Source organism: Thalia democratica, chromosome 4 (assembly GCF_965202585.1).
Source record: "Thalia democratica chromosome 4, ktThaDemo2.hap1.1, whole genome shotgun sequence".
NCBI classification, from domain to species: domain Eukaryota; kingdom Metazoa; phylum Chordata; class Thaliacea; order Salpida; family Salpidae; genus Thalia; species Thalia democratica.
In genome coordinates this window covers 4,707,137-4,721,149 of record NC_139168.1, presented here as the reverse complement: position 1 = coordinate 4,721,149, position 14,013 = coordinate 4,707,137, and positions in this window count along the sequence as shown.

Below are 14,013 nucleotides of genomic sequence, written 5' to 3'. Positions count from 1 at the left end.
AGTTTATTTTACTTTTTGTAACTGAGCATATATATATTTTTTTAAAATTTAATTGCAACAATTACTAAAGTTTAAAATCGATATTGTTATTCTTGTTCAACTATGTAATAATTCTGTATTTAATCAAATGAAAAATATTTCAAACTTGTATAAAAAATGTTAATTTCCACAATTTAACTACTCATGTGTAAAATATTAAGAGGTAACAGATTCTAGTAATATTCAGTTATAAGTTTATATTTAGATTTATTTTTATGGTAACATAGTTAGATAAAAAAACATTTACAGCTATCGAAGTTTACTTTTTTGAGTATTCTGAAATATTGAATACTAAAAATTATTTTAAAATAAACATAATAACCATAAAAATTACTTAATAGATTATAGAAAAAAAGTACTAGTTTGTAGAAACTGTAACCAGGGACATAAAAAAGAATATAGTTAAAACTTTTTTCTTTTTGCTAACTTTGGTATATACAATTATTTTTAGTTGGCAAAGTTTTTAGCTTGTTATGTCAAACTAACAATAAAGTAAGTTTTGTTGACAATCGAAAGATAAAAAAGCTAAGTTACAAAACATTAAAACAAAAACCAAGGTATTTAACCAAATTTAAACGAAGATTTTTTAAGAGCTTTTTTTTATCGTACAATAGAAAATATTATAACACAACTATCTTGAATATTTAATAAAACATTGTTTTATACTCTTTCAAATTTTTAAAAGGTAAACATTAAAACTTAGTTTTTCATTTTAAAAGGTTGGTTTTTAGTTATAATTAATAATTCAGGTGACTTCAAAATAATTTATATATTGAAAAGTATATAATCCATCGTTTTGAAAACTTTAAAAATAAATTTATTGTTTTTGTTCAGCTATCGTCAAAAAAAAAGTTGCTTAAAATTAAGCCTTTATAGATAAAGCAATTTTAATTATATTTACAAATAAAAGGTTAAACTAACAATACGACGTAAACAAGTTTTTTGTTTATTTCAACAAAACTATTTACAACACAATGCTACTTCTTTCTTTCCAAAAACTTAGAAATAAAGTTAGTTTTAGTAATAGTTTAGTTAAATACCATACTTCGTGGAAAAATTATCGCTAACCAAAAAATATGCTTTTTATTAGTTTAAAGTTTATTGAGCACAGTAAAGTTTTTCAGAATTTTTTTAAACTATAACTTTTACCATAAAAGTATTTTCTAATACTTTTTTACATTATTATGTGTTTGTTAGTTTACTCTTTGTTGTTGATGACGTTTGTTTAAAAAATAAGTTTTATATTCTTACGCGTTTGTACAGTAACTTTTTACTAGAAAAAAAATAAAAAATAAATAAAAAGGTTGATAAAAAAAGTTTTGTGTTTTATAAAGCAACATGAACATGAATAGGTTTTATATTTGAATTCTTTTTTTTCGTACAAAAATGAATTACTAAGAAAAATGTAAATTTTGTATAAAGTAGTAACTTTATAAAAAACATCACTGTGTTTAGTTTTCTGACTTAAGTTTCTTTTTTATTCTTTACAGGTTTTGTATAGTAACTTTGTTTTAGTTGTGCATAAAAATAAAACTTTGCCGTGACAACGCGTATTAGAAAGACTTCTTTTTAGCACAGCCTGCATGTTTTTGTACCAGGGGCGTGTTTTAATTTGTTTCCTTTTTCCTGTGAACCCCATGAAAAAAAGAAAAGAAAAAAAGAGAAAAAAATCTTAGAATATCTTTAAAAAACGTTGTTTATTGACTTTGTTTTGGTTATTTGAAAAACTTTGAATAATGAATGTTGAATTTATAACACTGAAAGATAAAAAAGTTTCCTAAACAAAAATGCTCTTTTTTGCCCAGCTGAAATAGATTTTAAACAAGGTTTCAATTGTGACGTCATAATAGGTAAAAGTTTTAAAGTAGCATATTCGTTCTAGGAAACTTTGTACTATGATGATCTTAGTTCAACTAAAAATTGTTAATTAGTGTAAATAAATTTTAATACAGTATTGTTTTTTAACTAGTAAGTACAATTTTACTTAAAAAATGTCCAATATAAGCACTAAAATTTTATTTTGTTTATTTGGTTGTAAATAATAATGTTGTGTGAAGCTTTTGTACTTTAAAATTTATGTTTTTTGTTTAATTGTCAACCAAATGGGTTTGAACTTTGAAAAGTTTAATTTATAGAGTTTTAAAAATTATCTATAGACCTGTTAATTTATTCTTTTATCATTTATTGCTATTTTAATATTTTTTTATTTAAGTTATATTATTTTTGCATATGTGTTAGCCACAAGTTTTGTTTTTGATTTTTTGCAAATTTTTAACTTAGAGAGATTTTAAAATCATTATTAGAACTCCTGCACCATCAGGCAAACATTTAATTATAAATTAAACATTTTGTTGTAAAAGTCTAAACATTTTTTGGTAATTACCTAGGATGCTGTCGCACCAGTATCAAGCTGAAATTATATTGTGTTTAGTATCTTTTTGAACCATGATTTTAGGCTTAAAATCAATATTCTAAGCCTTGTATGTTTGATCTAAAATTATACTTCGTTTTAAACAAGCTGTATAAATTCATAGTAAGAATTAAATTCATTTGTTATAAACTAAATAATTAATTGATTTTGTTTTACAGTATAGTAATCTATTTAAGTTATGTATCATTTGATTTGTTTTAAAATAAAAAGGACTTAAATATTTAAGTTTAATTTGTATAAAATAAAAAAGTTTTATTTATGTATTTATAAAATATAAACTTTAAGCCTATAATTATGGTAAAAAACAACATTGAATTTAATATAAATTCAGCTTGATATTGGTGCAACATCATCCTAGGTAATTAACCATTTTTTTTAGTAAAATTTAAATATTTGTAGTCTAAATTACTTAAAATTTTTTTTTATTATATATATTTTTTTCCCGCTCTTTAGTTTTAATTTATCTAAACTCAGTACAGTATAACAAATAAAAATATATTATATTTTCCCATTACTACTTATATGTTTTTTTTTTATTTCTAAGCATAAAAAAAGCATTTTAAACAAACACTTTTTCAGCTAAATATTGCGTACTTAACTGGCAGTGCATACCTAAGAAATGCGTACTTAAGCGGGAAATTAAGAACTAAAAATATTGTGAACCCCCTTTGAAAAAAGTCTAGACACGCCCCTGTTCTGTACTGGTTTATATTCTTTATCTTTTTAATATTATCCAAGTTAATTCGTATATCTTTTTTTTTACTTTGTGTATTGATTTTGTAAGTTCAGTTGTTTGTATGGCTAAAGGTAATTTTTTCAAAAGTGAAATGTAAGGCTTAAAACGTTTTTTACCAGGCAATAACTGAAACAGAAAATAAATCGAAAAAATGAATCAGACTAATATGCTTCATCTAACAGCAAGTTTTTTTTTCTTTAAGTAAACGTTCTTAAATCTTAAAGAAAAAATACTTTTGTGAATCCTTGCTTAGTTATTACAAACAGCTAGTTTTTTATTAAAAAAATTTGAAATATCAGTGGTTTACAGTGAAATCGGGTTACTTATGTTTAATTATATAAATTTCGTTAACACAGTTTAGAGGTTGTTCTACGGATCTTTGAAAATCAATTCATAAATACCAGAATTAACGAAAAAGGAGTTTTTTTTTGAATATACAACCTAGAAAATACTTTGACAAAGTTAAATCTAAATTACTGAAGCTGTTTTAAACAGCTTTAAAATTCATCTTCGAATACAATAGAAATCAAATTACTTTTCAAATGAGTACCTTGCGCTAAATTTAATTTTTAAGAAATTTTTAATTCTCGCTGGTTGTTGCACGTTACGTCATAACAATCTTTACATAAAAAGTTATGTAAAAAACAAAGAACAATTAAGAATGCATAAGTATTTCTGCCCGCTTAAAAACTAAGGTAGCTTTTTATTTTGGTCCTGCGAATAAACTATTTAAAGATGTTTCAATTTAATACTACATTTAAAATCAACACTTGGTTTAATATCTATAAAAACAAATATTTTTTTTTTAAAAGCTGTTTAAAAACCGTTTTTAAATACAAAGTTTTAATATGTGACAGAAAAACTCTGTAAAACAATATTAACAAGTGACTTAAGTTTCATAAAAGTTCTATTTAAATAAATTAATTCAGTACACTGCAAAATGTTTTCCTACCTAACTTATAAAAAGTAAGTAATATTCTTAAAAATACATTAAATGAATTATTTCTAATATATAACTTATTAAGAAAAAATATTTGATAACTTCATTTCTGTTTTTTGAGTTCAACTCTTGTAAAGTTTGTTTATGTTTTTTGTGCTAATAATGCTTTTGTTGTACAAAACTTTTAACACAAATTTATATTTTAACACTCTAAATCTATTCTTAAAGAGAATTCTACTAATATAAACTGACTAAAGCTTATTTAAAATCTTTAAACATAAAAAAATCAAATATAAAAGCTACATTTTATGTTTTAAAGAAAAGCTACAGTTAACTTCACTGAAAAAATTTGATTTGTAATAAGTAAACTGTTTAAAAAAACTTAGATAAAATTTTTTTTTACATTTCTAAGAAACCTATAACAATTAATAATACTAAACTGTGCAGAAATTTTCAAATATTATTTCAGTTTATTCAAATTGAAAAAATTTGAATAAAACAAAAACATTTAACATAGTTAAGAAATTGAAAGTATAAGTTCAAAAAATTTATAAATTTTGATAAAAAAAATTAGCTGTGTAAACCTGTTTGTATTTGAATAAACTATATTAAACTTATTTGTTAGTTTAAGTAATCGTTGTAATGTCAGTTGTATGGCAAAAAACATATAAAAATAATTTATAAAAAAGCATAGATTTTAATATCCTATGACTTTAATGGTTATATTAATTTGCGGTTTTTAAATTTGTATATAAAAATGATAATATATAAACTGCATTACCATTTCTTTTTAAGTTTTTAAAGCAAAAAAGTCTATTACCAAAATAAAAACATCATAACTTAAAATAAGAATTTCATTATGTGTATTTTTAATTCCATAGTAAAACTACGGGAATCAAAGCTAAATGCATGTGTTCAATCACAATCAAAAATTGAAACCTAACCTCATAATTTTTTATTAAACATAAACTTTATTTTACTTTAAACATTATTTTTTATTATGTTAAAGTTGATAGTTTATAAGTTAAACTTTTTTTTTGATAATATATTTGTGATTTTATATCTTATTGTCATTAATCTGCTATAATTTAGCTAATATGTAAAGGTTGTTGTACAACAAAGTTTTTAATAAAAATAAAATATTTATAAAACAACTTATAAAGGTTTTAACATAAAGAATACTTTTATAACGTGTAACTTAAGTGTGGAATCCCTGAAAAAATTATGGAAAATAACTTGGTTTTTTTTTCAATGTTTATTTTTTATCTTAAACTGGTGACTTAAACTTTTTTTGTTCTTTTTTTTTGTCCGGCTTAAGTAGCTCAGGTTTTTATGCCTGAGTCCATCATTGCACAATAAACAATAAAGTAAACTGTTTTTTCATAGTAACTATTCATAAGTTGATAAAACTGATCAGTTTTAAACTATTGTTACTTTAAAGTTATTTAAAAATTTTGACTCAGTACTTAAAGTATGGTTTAGTATAACAAATGACTAAATTTACTTAAATCATAATAGAAATACATTTATACATCGAGATTTAAAAAATAACTATTAATATTAAATATTTTATTGCTAAAAGTATTAATAATTATTGCTACTATTTTTTTATGGTTCACATTAGAATTTCAAACAAAATTTAGATGTTAGTTTAGGCATTAGATAAAATTAACATAAAGTTACAACATCTAGACATGATAATAAATAAAACTATCATTAAGATCTTTTTGTTACTTGTTTTTTCAACTAACATATACCAATAAATTAAGAAAGGTATCACTTAAATTATTATTATTAAATGCATATATCGTCATACTTTTTGATAATTCATTAACTTACTTGTTTACTTTGTCATTTATCTTTAAATATCCTTTTTTGATGAAAATTTAGTTTTCTAGGTAGTACAATGACAAACGAAATGAAAATTGAAAATAATTCTGTATTGTATCAAGCAAGGTTTTGTGCTCAAGAAGAGTTTAGTGTAGCTGTATGTATGAAAGGAATAGTGCATAGAATGGAATATCCATTTAACAAAAATAGTTATGAAAATAGGAAAAAAATAGATAACTTTACAGAAAGGGGATACAACACTAAAATAGTAACTAGTGGTTCTAACTTATTTGTGTTTAGCGAAAGTAGACGAAATCTTACGTTTGAAAAGTATTCTGAATCCAGTGAAAGTATAATTGTTTTGCCTCCAATGTTAAAACAGCTTTCAGAGTTTTGTATTTGCAGTTTTATGCAGAAGATCTATGTTGTTGGTAAACTAAGTTATTCACAACAAAACATTAATACTTGTTTGTGTTACGACATCAAAAACGAAAAATGGACAAAAAGCGCTCCGATGATTACAATTAGACAAAATGCTTCTTGTGCAGTTTTTAAAGGTAAAATTGTCGTTACTGGTGGTTACAAACTCACTAGTTTAAATTCTTCAGAAACATATTGCTTCCATGAGAACAAATGGACTCCGTTTGCTTATATGTTGAAAGGAAGAATTAATCATGGTACTGTTAGCCTTGGAAATAAATTGTTTGTTATAGGTGGAAACTTCGAAAATACTTGTGAAGTATTAGACGGTATCACAAACAAATTCGTTTTCATAAAAAATCTACCAAAGTTAAAAGATAGTCCGTACTATTTTGTCAACAATATTGAGGCAGTGAGCATCAGTTATAAAATTTATGTGTATCGAAAAATTGAACAAAGAAGATATGGAAATGATAGTAGAAGTGATATGTTGATATTTTGTTGCAACGAAGAATATAATGCTATACAAGAAAATAATTTGCACTTTGAGTCAAAAGTGTTTAGTTGTGCAAGGATGGCTAAAAACTAAAACAAAAAAAAGACTTTAGTTTGCTCGCTAATGATTTTATAAACTACTGGTTTTTAAACTAAGTTTTGTCTTTAAATTTGGATTGTTGTTTTTACTTATGTTATTTACACACTAAGTTTATTATGTGATAGTGGTCTCACTTGTTTTAGTTCTTAATACATTTTTGTATAACATTATATTTAATATGTGTTTTGTTCAAAGAAAAATAGCAAATTGTATTCAGATTATTTAATTGATTTTGAAAACTAAATCTTTAGTTTATGTATTAGGCTATTTAAGACTTAGGGGGGTCAAAATAATATAAAAGAATTAGAGTTAATTAATTAGTAGTTCTTTTATTTGTTTAATAAAAACTTTTGTTAAGCTCTAATATACACAATATAGTATAAGTACACTTATATTAAACCATATTTTTACATAACTTGTACCAAATAAGTTATATTATTTGTTTTTATAGCATTTAACTTTTAAAAGGTAACAAAAAGATTTTTCCGTATGATCTATGTTAAAATACTATGTAATATTTTAAAAAACCTTGTATTTTCATTAATCTCGCAAGTTATTAGAATGTTTATACTTAAATAACGTAGTGTTATAAGCAGAAATTAAGGATTTAATCACCATAAAATATTAGAAAAAAAATATTTTGACAAAATTTTAACTTTTTAAATGAAACAAAGATTTTAAAGTTTTAAAGTACAAAAGTTAGTAAAAATAAGTTAATTACTGACTTTATTCTCAGAGATAATAACCTTGATGTTTTTTGTAAAGAAATTTAATATAAAAAAGCTTAATGATTGAAATCTAGTTAACAAAACAACAACATTTAAGCTGATAAGTGTCTAAAACTTTTTTCAAACAAAATGTTTAGTTCAAAAACATATTAAATGTACAAGCACATAGGCATACCTAACTTAATTCTTTTACCAAAAGAAACTAAATAAACAAATTTGTTTTTTGTTAAAACTTTCAAAACAATAAACATTAAAAAAGCTATCAATAACTATTCTTTACCCAAGAAGTTACGACCAAAAAAACTAGAATGAATATTTCAGAAGCTTAAAGCTTAGATAATTTAATTTGGGAAAATTTTATAACCAGATTATCTGATTTCCTTATAAAAGTATTTTGCGAGCTTAGCTTGTTAAGAGCTTTCATTGGTCAAACTCTTTCAATAAACATTAAAAATCAAGTCCCAGAATGTTAGATAATAAAACTCCTGTTATGAAAAAGGCAATAGTTTTTCTTTTCTTTTTCTTAAGATGTTTTAAATCTTTAATGTTATTTTTAGATAACAAATTAAGCTAAGCAGACCGTATATTACTTAACCTACACTAAAATAACGTTTTATCGATATTGTATAGTTAACACTCTAACAAAATTGAAATTGATACTTTTTGTCTCATAAAAATTGTGCACATAAATTGTTTTTTAACATATATATTATATATAAGTTTTTGAAAAAAATAACGATTGTAAAAATATTAGTACATACGTTATATAAAACTTTAATGTTTCATAAAGCTTTGATCATCAGCCAGTTTAATTTAAAATAAAAAGCACTTTACTAAACATAGATGCAAAAGTTATGCAAAAAAAAAACAGTATGACGTGATGTTGTGCATTACAAAAATTCTGTACAAAAATCGATCTTCAATCTAACTAATCAAACGTTACTATCTAACTAAAACAATTTAAACTGGCTGATGAATAAAGATATATGTAAGGTATGTACCAGTATTTTTAAAACGTTTTTTTTTTTTCAATAAATCATTTAAAAGCCCTTCAAGTGGGTAATAGCAGATGGTATTAACCCTGTTTGTAGGCTGTGCTTTAAAGAATCAACAGCCGTTATGTATGCGTTACGAAAGGAAAGTTGTTTAGATAAGAGGAGTGAATTCATATCGTTTTGTCGCCATATGAAAAAGCTCCTCTTAAAATACAATAAAGTTTGAAGTATTTTATAGTCACTTAACTGTTGTTTTTGTTAATTTTAGTTGTTTGAAAGTTAGATGGTAGATCGATTTTTGTACTGAATTCTTGTAATGCACAATAATACGTCATACTGTTTTTTGTTTTTTGTATAACTTTTGCTTCTATTTTTACCAAAAATCTTTTATTTTAAATTTAGTTGGCTGAAGATTAAGGCGTCTAGTCTTTGAAACACGTGTACCAGTTTTTTTGAAATCTTATTTTTCTAATAACTTATTTAAAAGCTCTTAAAGTGTGGCTAAGTAGAAGGTGTTTAAGTTTTAATAACAATCTTATTTTATATATAAATATATATATATATATATGAATATATATATATATATTAATATATATATAAAGGTTTATTTAAAGATGTAAAACTTAAAGGACTCGAGTTTCGTGCCTATGCACTCATCAACTTCAAAACAAGTTTAAAATAAAGCACAAAACATTAAAGATTTATGTCCTTTGAGTTTTACATTTTTATGTAAACCTTTTTATTTATAAAGCCCTCAATGTGGGCTCAGTGTAAAAAAATTAATTTATTAAGTTAAATAACTTAATTCTATATATATATATATATATAATAAGCTTGTTATTTAAACTTAAACACCTTCTACTTAGCTCCGTAGATCTGTTCTTAAATTTATTTGAGAGCAGTGAAACGCCGATAGTTGAAATAAAGTTTTAGCACAAGAACACCTGTGGTATATATATATATATATTAATTTAAGAATTATCTGCATGCAAAATTAGTCATCTATAGAAAATTTAATTAGCCTATAACAAAAATATCACACCGAATAAGTTTTTTCATTTTGAATTTTGAAAAAGTAATAGTTATGAATTTAATTAAGTAGTTTAAGGTTGTATTAATTTTTTGTGGAATTTTAATCTATATAACGAAAATATGTTTTCAGCAATTAAAAAAACATTTATTCTTCCTTTTATCTTATAAGGAATAACTTGCATATTTTTTTCTATAACAATTTTGAAGTATACAGAATATAATGAAATAAATTCAGACACTCAAAAATGTCAAACTCGGTGCCTCAGTTAATTTTAATTAAGCTAATTTCATATAAAGTAAATCAGACTAGGTATATAGTTTTATTGTTTAAAATAAAATAATTTTAAGAATTATTATAAATAAAGAAAGAGAGGTTTGTGCTAAAACACTTAGATTTACAGAGATAAGAAAAAAAAATGATTTAATTTGTAAAACAATAAGATAAAATTCATTAAAATAATGTAGTTTTATACCCACAATAATAAAATACTACAAGAACTTAACTTTGTTATATTTCAAAAGCGGTTATCGAGTCGTACGACACTTGCTTTTATAATTTCTTACTATATAGTTTTTTTTAAATAGTTCAATAAAATAAAAGATTAAAAAAAAAATAATACGAATATTAACTAATTTCTTTACTTAAAGAAGTTTTATTCATAATGTTTTTGACAGCTTATCTTATAAGATAAAGTATAAAAACAGCCTAAGCCTGAGTATTAAAAAAAAAGATTTAAGAACAGAACATTTTTATACTTTAAAAACTAATTAAAACTTAATTTATATAACGAGATAAACATTACTAATAGCGGACATGAAAATACTTGAAAAATAGTTCACAACTTATTAAGAGAAGGTGAAATTGTTATAAGCTACTTTAATGCTTAGTTTTATCAGTATTTTATGCTAAAAGTCTAATTTTTTTAAAAAACTTGTTGAAATACTTAAAGAAGTTTATATTTGAATAAAAAGTAATTTTTTGTTACTTTATAAAGAAGTTAATTTAACCATAAATTCAATTATTTTTTTAAAAATAACAAAATGAAAATAAGTATGACATTTGCAAAGTATGCACTTATATAAAAAAAACAATAACAATAATAATAATAACAGCATAAAATTTTCTTTTATTTTTTCGTTTCTTTTTAAAACTTTAAAGCCTAAAAATGTACTTATAAAGAAGCGAATAATATTTGCAAACATAAAACTATAAAATATTCAAGGTTTCCTCAAAAAAATTATTTATTTATAGTAAGTTAACTTAAAGCTGTATTCTCAGCTTACCACTTATTTATAAACTTAACTCTGTAATCTCTGTGTTAAAAAGTACAATTATAACTTATTTATGATATCAGAATTTACTTTAATTGTTTACTTTAATTAATAGCATTTTATTTTTTAGTATCAATATTAGAGTAAACCATTATTTCTGTTGATACTTTACACTTTAAACATGGTAGTCTAACATATTATTTTCTTAAGGAAAGTTAGTCTGCAAAGTAGTAAAATGACAAACAAAATATTCAATGAAAAGATTCGTTTATTGTATCAAGCAAGGTATTGTGCTCAACAAGACCATAGTATTGCAGTAAGTATGAACAGACATATGAAAATATTAGAATTCCCGTTTAAAATTAATAGTAATGAAAAAAACAAACAAGTAGATGTCGTTAAGAAAAATAAATATAACTCTAAAGTAGTCGTCTGCGGTTCAAATTTGTTTGTTTTAGTTGATAATTGGCGGAATTGGTCATTTAAAAAGTATTCGGAATCCACCGAAAATAAGACTAATTTGACTTCAATGTTGGATGAGCGTTCTGGAATCTGTGTTTGTAGCTACATGCAGAATATTTATGTTATTGGTGGAAAGGTTATTATTGAAGGATGTTCTTAACCATTCACTACTGCCTCTTGTATGTGTTTTGATATAAAAAGTAACAAATGGACTTACACAGCTTCAATGTTTGAAAGTAGATACAATGCATCTTGTGCAGTTTTTGAAGGTAAAATTGTCGTTAGTGGTGGTAAACCAAAGAGATATCATAATATTGTTTTTAAATTAAATCCTGTTGAAGCGTTTTGCTTTCATGAGAACAAATGGACACAATTGCCTGATATGTTGGAAGAAAGATCTGGTCATGGTATAGTTAGTATGGGAAATAGGTTGTTCGTTATCGGTGGATTCCACACACATACTTTTGAAGTTTTTGATAGCGTTACAAACAAGTTTACTTATATAAAAAGTGTACCAACATCATCATATTATCTACATGAGGCAGTAAGTATCAATACAGTAAGCGTATGTTGTACAATTTATGTGTTTCAGAAACTACTTTATTATAAAGAAAGTATTTTGGTTATGTTTTGTTACGACACTAAACCAAATGCTTGGATTCAAGAAAGTAAACAGAAACTCGAAAGCTGTAAAGTATTTAGTTGTGCGAAGATGTCTAAAAAGTGACAGATTTTTTTTAGATATAAATTTAGTCCTGTGTACTACATATTTCTATTAACTGTTTTGTTCGTTATTTGGTTTTTGATAAGTTTTAGGTTATTATTTATACTTTTTTTATAACTCACATTGTTTCCGTTTTCAAACTATCAGTAAACCTTTGTTGCTTTTTAACTTAGTTTAAACATCAAATAAATGTATAAAAAATATTGATGTTGTATTATCTATAGAGAATCAAATCTACTTGAAGTTTTAAGAAAATTACTTAATGTTTTAAAATACAAGTGAAAAAGTTATATATGTCTTGAAAAAACTGCATTATACAGTAAATATATTTTATTATAAAATACGATATTATCATTTTAGATTCATTACGCAGTTATAATATTTTATTTAATAGATACACTTTTATTTGTTAATTTTAAAAATGCGAAAAAATGACACATCTCAGATGATAAATTTAAGTTTAAACCCAAGAATTGCCACGTTAAAATTTAAGTATTTTATTTTAAATTAAAAAAGCAATGATGACTAAGTTTTGCAAGTATTTTAAAAAGTTAATATAATCGATTTGTACAAACATATATATTTGTATACATAAATACTCAATCAGAGTTCTTAACTAGGTGCCGTTTTGAAGCATTCACGCTTTTTAGGGTTAATTTTCTATAAAAATAATTTAAAAAAATCCCTTTAACTTTTTGAAATGTGCTCTTTCATCTTCTAATAAAATTGATTAAAAGCTACAAATAAAACTATCTTTGCAGAAATAGTTAAATTCGAAAATTAACACACTTTTTAAAATTCTGATATCATATCTTTGCTCCGGTTTTATCAACGGTCTAGATAAAAAAAGTGACTCTTGGTTTTACTGAGCGATTAGTTTCACTGATAAATTGAATGATATGTTTCTAAAACTGCTGATAAAATTGAAAGGAGATACTTATGTTTTTAGAAACTATTTTAAAGAAATCTAATTAACAACTTCTTAGTTTATTTTAAAATATTCGTTTCGACTTCACTGAGTTATTATCAAAAAAAACAACTGCAAAACAACTAAAGTTTGTGTTTAATTATTTTTGTCAGTCAACCTATCTCAAGGTGTTAATTGAAAACATAGGTTTTAGTTATTTCACAGCTTTTAAATGTAAACCAGATAGCTGCAAATTATATGCATTTTTAATTTGCTAATACTTTACTTATTTTTGGTTGTAGTCTATTTAGTTTTGTTTATGCTGATTCGGGTAAAGTGGGTAAGAGTAGAGATTAAAAACATTGGGTAAAATTTGCTAGGTATAGGAGTCTAGATGATATCAATATACTGCTGTATAACTAATTAACCTCATTTACACTCTACTAAACAAAGCGTGAGTTAGCTTATGCTTTTGAAGTATACTTGAAACCAAAATTGACCTTTGAAGCTTATTAAACCTTTTTTTAAATTTTATTGCTAAATAAACTCTTTGAATAATTGTTTTCTAATATTATTAATTAAAAAAATCAAATAGTTTTTTATTAGTTCATGATCTGTTCTTATAAATGTCTGAATTAAAGTGACAAAAATCCCTTAAACTTTTTGAAATGTGCTCTTTTATCTTACAATCAAATTGAATAGAAGCTAAAGGAATTTGATTGTTGTATTACTTAGTTGAACTAGGAAATAAGGGATAGATCTGTCTATTGATAGCAGAGCCGAATGCCAAAAATGATTAAAATGTTAATCGCATAATAAGGGTACTTAATTTTTAGCGGAAAGATTTTTAAACTTTTAAAGCTTAAGATAACATTCGCAAGATGCAATGAAAATTATGAGTT